Consider the following 6,000-nt stretch of genomic DNA (forward strand, 5'->3'; position numbering starts at 1 on the left):
ATTGGCAGCTCCATAGTCAGAAACGTGAAGTTAGCAACACCAGTAGCCATAGTTAAATGTATTCCTGGGGCCAGAGCGGGCGACATTGAGTCAAATTTAAAACTGCTGGCTAAGAATAAACATAAATATGGTACGATTGTCATCCATGTCGGCGGCAACGACTCCTGATTACGCCAATCGGAGGTCACCAAAATTAATGTTGAGTTGATGTGTACATTTGCAAAAACAATGTCGGACTCCATAATTTTCTCTGGACCGCTGCCTAATCTGACCAGTGATGACATGTATAGCTGCATGTCACAATTCAACTGCTAGCTGTCGAGGTGGTGTCCAGCAAACGGTGTGGGCTTCATAGATAATTGGCAGACTTTCTGGGGAAGACCTGGTCTGATTTGGAGAGACCACATACATCCCACTTTGGATGGAGCTGCTCTCATATCTAGAAATATGGCTGAGTTTATTAGTAGACCAAAACCATGACAACCCAGAGTTGAGACCAGGAAGCAGAGCTGCAGTCCTACATGCTTCTCTGTGCTTCCGTTAGAACAGTTACCCACCCAAAACCACATAGAGACTGTGTCTGTCCCCCGACCACTTAAATCAATTAAATCCAAAGTAAACAAAAGAAGAGTCATTCATAAAAATCTAGTAAAAATTAAAACCACTACTGCAATAGTACAACAAAATAAGATAATTAATGTGGACTCTTGAACATTAGATCTCTGTCATCTAAAGCTGTATTAGTAAACAATTTAATCTCAGATCATCATATTGATTTATTTTGTCTTACTGAAACCTGGCTGTGTCATGAAGAATTTTTCAGCCTAAATGAATCCACTCCCCCCAGTCATATTAATACTCATATTCCTCGAGACACTGGCCGAGGAGGAGGCGTTGCAGCCATTTTCAACTCAAGCCTAATCATCAACCCTAGACCTAAATTTAATTATAACTCATTCGAAAGCCTTGTTCTTAGTCTCTCTCAGCCAACCTGGAAAACTTTACAGCCAGTTCTATGTGTTATAGTGTACCGTCCTCCTGGCCCGTACTCTGAATTCCTATCTGAATTCTCAGAGTTTTTGTCGAATTTAGTCCTTAGTACAGATAAAGTAATTATAGTAGGTGATTTTAATATTCATGTGGACGTCGATAATGACAGTCTCAGTACTGCATTTATCTCATTATTAGACCCAATTGGCTTCTCTCAGTGTGTAAATAATCCCACTCACTGTCTTAACCACACCCTAGACCTTGTTCTGACTTATGGGATTGAAATTGAACATTTAATAATTTTTCCACAAAATCCTATTCTATCAGATCATTTTTTAATAACTTTTGAATTCCTATTACTGGATTACACACCATTAGACAAAAATGTCCTCACTAGATCTAGTCTATCTGATAGTGTTGTAGATAAATTTAAGGAAGCAATGCCATCAGTACTGAATTCAGTGCCATGTCTCAATACTACAGAGGACTTTTATGTTAACTTTAGTCCCTCCTAAATTGATAATCTTGTTGATAGTGCTGCAGGCTCATTACGAATAACACTCGACTCCATCGCCCCCTTAAAAAGAAAGATAATAAAACATAAGAGGTTAGTTCCATGGTATAACTCCCAAACCCGCAAATTAAAGCAAACATTGCAAAAATTGGAAAGGATTTGGCGTTCCACCAAAGTGGAAGAATCTCGCTTAGTCTGGCAAGATGGTCTTAAAACATATAGGAAGGCCCTCTGTAATGCCAGAGCTGCCTATTACTCAGCATTGATAGAACAGAATAAAAACAGCCCTAGGTTCCTTTTCAGCACTTTGGCCAGGCTGACAAAGAGTCATAAGTCTATTGATCCATGTATTCCTATAGCTCTCAGTAGTAATGACTTTATGAGCTTCTTTAATAATAAAATTCTAACTATTAGAGACAAAATTAACCACCTCCTGCCCTCAACAGGCACTGTTCTCTCCCCAAACACAGGCACCTTAGAAACAGCTGTAAATCCTGACATATATTTGGACTGTTTTTCTCCAGTCGACTTTTCTGAACTAACTTCAATGATTTGTTCAGCTAAACCATCAACCTGTCTCTTAGACCCCATCCCTACTAGGTTGCTTAAGGAAGCCTTACCCTTAGTTAGCACTTCTTTACTAGATATGATCAATCTGTCTTTAGTAACATGCTATGTACCACAGTCCTTTAAAGTAGCTGTAATTAAACCTCTTCTTAAGAAGCCTACTCTTGATTCAGGTGTTTTAGCCAATTATAGACCTATATCTAACCTTCCATTTCTCTCTAAGATCCTCGAGAAAGCAGCCTCTAATCAGTTATGTGACTTTCTACATAACAATAGTTTATTTGAGGATTTTCAGTCAGGATTAAGAGCGCATCATAGCACAGAGACAGCACTGGTGAAAGTCACAAATGACCTCCTAACTGCATCGGACAAAGGATTTGTCTCTATACTTGTCCTGTTAGATCTTAATGCCGCATTCGACACAATTGACCATCAAATCCTTTTGCAGAGACTGGAACATTTAATTGGCATTAAAGGAACTGCATTAAGCTGGTTTAAGTCCTATTTATCAGACGGATATCAGTTTGTACATGTTAATGATGAATCCTCCGTAAAGGCAGGGGTTAGACACGGAGTTCCACAAGGTTCTGTCCTTGCATTGGCTCCGCTGCATTGGCTTCCAGTAAAATCAAGAATTGAATTTAAAATCCTTCTTCTCACATCCAAAGCCCCTAATGGTCAGGCACCATTATATTTTAAAGAGCTCATAGTACCCTATTTCCCCACTAGAGCACTGTGCTCCCAAAATGCAGGCTTACTGGTGGTTCCTACAGTCGCCAAAAGTAGAATGGGAGGCAGAGCCTTCAGCTATCAGGCTCCTCTCTTGTGGAACCATCTTCCAGATTCGGCCCGGGGGCAGACACCCTATCTACGTTTAAGAGTAGGCTTAAAACTTTCCTTTTTGATAAAGCTTATACTTAGGGCCGACCAGACTCGCCTTGGACCAGCCCTTAGTTATGCTGCTATAGGCCTAGACTGCCGGGGGGCTTCCATTGATGCACTGAACTCCTCTCTCCTCTTCTCCATCTATATGTATTCTTTTACCATTAATGCAACTAACTTGACTTCTTCCCCGGAGGTCTTTGGGCTTTCTCATATGCAGGAAAGCATCATGCTGACGTGTTGATATCCTTCTTCTGTCCTTCACCGGTTGCTGTTTGTTGCCGCTAGTCATGTATCCATTGTTGTTGTTGTTGTTGCTGTTCTGCTTCTCTGTGCCCCTCCCTCCCCACCCCTCCCACCCTCTTCTCTCTCTCTCAACCCAAGGGCAGATGGCCACCTACCTAGAGCCATGTTCTGCTTGACGTTTCTTCCCGTCAAAGGGGAGTTTTTCCTTACCGCTGTCGCCAAGTGCTTGCTCATGGGGGAATTGTTGGGTCTCTCTCTCTGTAAATTAAAGAGTATGGTCTAGATCTGCTCCATGTGAAAAGTGCCCTGAGATGACTTTTGTTGTGATTTGGCGCTATATAAATAAAATCGAATTGAATTGGAAAAAGTGTCACTCGGTTTTTTCCCTGCAAAAATGTCACTTATTAACAATTTAAGCAGCGTAATTGTTAAATTCATTTGTTTTTCCCTCCAGAGTTTCTGGACAATTCAGTTCAGAAGTATATCTTCAAGCTGTCCAAGAAGAGGAAACACATTCAACTCACAGAAACAACATTGTGATCGGAACCAAGGTCAGATACTCCTCTGCTTTCTAATATCATCTATGTCAAAACTTCCATCATCTAGCCTGCAAATTCACTATGCATCTCAATCTGAAGTCTGACAGGCACAAAGTAGAAAACTGAGCATCAAAGAAAATAGTTAATTTTTCTGGGAGGGGATATGTTAAAGTGAAGACTTGAATGAGATGACTGTTGTTTTTGAAGCAGACACCCTGAGGCAATTTCCATCCTCCACCTCTCCACAACAAGTCTTCACTGCCTCCATCTTCTCTAACGTCCCAGTTCCAGGAGGGGAGGAGGAAAAGCAGCTCTCTACAGTAAGGGTTAGTGCAACTAACACTGGCATTCCAAAAGTGTTCAGTCAGTTGTAAGTAGAGCTTGGAAAGCAATAATGATGTTCATATGGAAATAGCTATATTTTATTTGGGGGTGGGTAATGGGTGTGGGGGGTTACTTCCCATGCCAAAGTCCTGAAACCACTTCCTATCTAGCTGCTGGTCCACTATAGCTTCTGTAACTCAATGCAATTCTCATTCTTTCAACTGCATTTCTGAAAAAATTAAGTGAGTTTACGTTCCATATTCTAGCACATTTAGCTGTAAATTCTGCCACCAAAATTTTTGTTTGGTCCTCTGAAATGCATGTGCTTATGGTAAGCAAATTTTATTAAAGGCTGCAAAAAACAAATATAGAATAAAAAACAACATTAAATCGTTTCTCATAAATTACTATCTAACCAATCTAAACATATGGAATGGACAACAGGTAGGTAGGTATTTATGTTACTACAAATGCAAATTGGATTTCAAGCAAGGTTTTCGAAATCCCCATCTTCTGGGACAGAACCTGGAAGTTCTATATATGTGTGCAATGTTTCTTGGATCAGACAATATATACTTTACATTCTTCCCTTATTATTATATAGAAGGATCTTAATCTCATGCCTTGTACTTTGTACTTTGTGTGTGTGTGTGTGTGTGTGTGTGTCCGTGTGTCAGTCTGGAGGGAGCAGTCCCAGGACTTTAGTCAAGTTAAAGATCAATAAAACGATGCTAAGAGAAGGACATCCAAAGGAGGACAGAGAAAAGTAGAGGGCACTTCATCCATGTTATCCACAGTGTGTTTAATATTAATATCAATTATCACAACAAAACAAAAATAAAATAAAATTGTTTTGGGTTTTTTTTGTCAAATTGTGTGGATAATGAGGAGAATTTGTACAAAAAGTGTGTGTTATATGTTATGTATTTTGAATTATATTGATATTTTTAAAGGATGTAAACGTCACGAAAGTGAAACTAAGAAAATCCACTTTGTTTTTGCTCTGACCTAACGTGTTTTGAAAATGTTTCGTAACCAGCAAGAGTTGTAATACCTCAACGCACAGATGAACATGTTATCTTTCAACTTTCAGTTTAAATGTTAAAATCACAAAATGTGATTCACTGTCCTTTAAGTCAGAATGAAATGTCTGAACTGTATAAATGTATTGCAACAACACCAGAACTAACTTCCTTTATTGTACTAGAACATTTTAGGTAATCCTATGTCTGTCAAAACAAGAATAGAAACAACAGGAACAGAAAGGTCGGAACAGCAAATCTTTATAATTTTCTTTGCGCTTTAATTTGCTTAACCATTAATGGTCGTGTATACTTCATTTTTGTAGTTTGACAAGGGAGTTGCTTATTTTTCTTTCTTTTTTTTGCCAAAATATCTAGTGCAAATACATATCCAATAAAGCTACATGATCACACCCAGCCTCATAAAAGGGCCAATGTAAAGTCAAATACTGGAGCATGTTAATAAATTCATTCATTTTACCATGAGGTTGCATCACAAAGGCACACAAATTCCTAAGTAGTTATCTGAATCTGCACGCTGATCACTTCCTGAATCTATCATGGTAGACTCTACATTTTATTATGTAAATACTAGTAATTAATATCCCCATAGATAGTGACACACTGAGCTGTTACTAGGACTGCTTGTTACTTCATGATTACCATTACTAAGCACTTCTGTGTCTGCTTAAGTAAGGGGAGACAGGATTAGACATCACTGTTAATGGAAATGTGCTTTGTAATACTTCTCACTGCAGCTAAGTTGCTTCTTTCTTCTTCTACTTTCTTTATAAAATTTTAAATGGTTTGGCCCCTCCTCCACTATGTAACTTTGTGTACACTCGCTCAGTAAGTTCCATTAGGTCCTCCAGAATATCCTCTATACAAGATTGTACCGTACCATTGTGTTGCACTG

The sequence above is a fragment of the Thunnus thynnus genome, chromosome 3 (assembly GCF_963924715.1).
Source record: "Thunnus thynnus chromosome 3, fThuThy2.1, whole genome shotgun sequence".
NCBI lineage: Eukaryota > Metazoa > Chordata > Actinopteri > Scombriformes > Scombridae > Thunnus > Thunnus thynnus.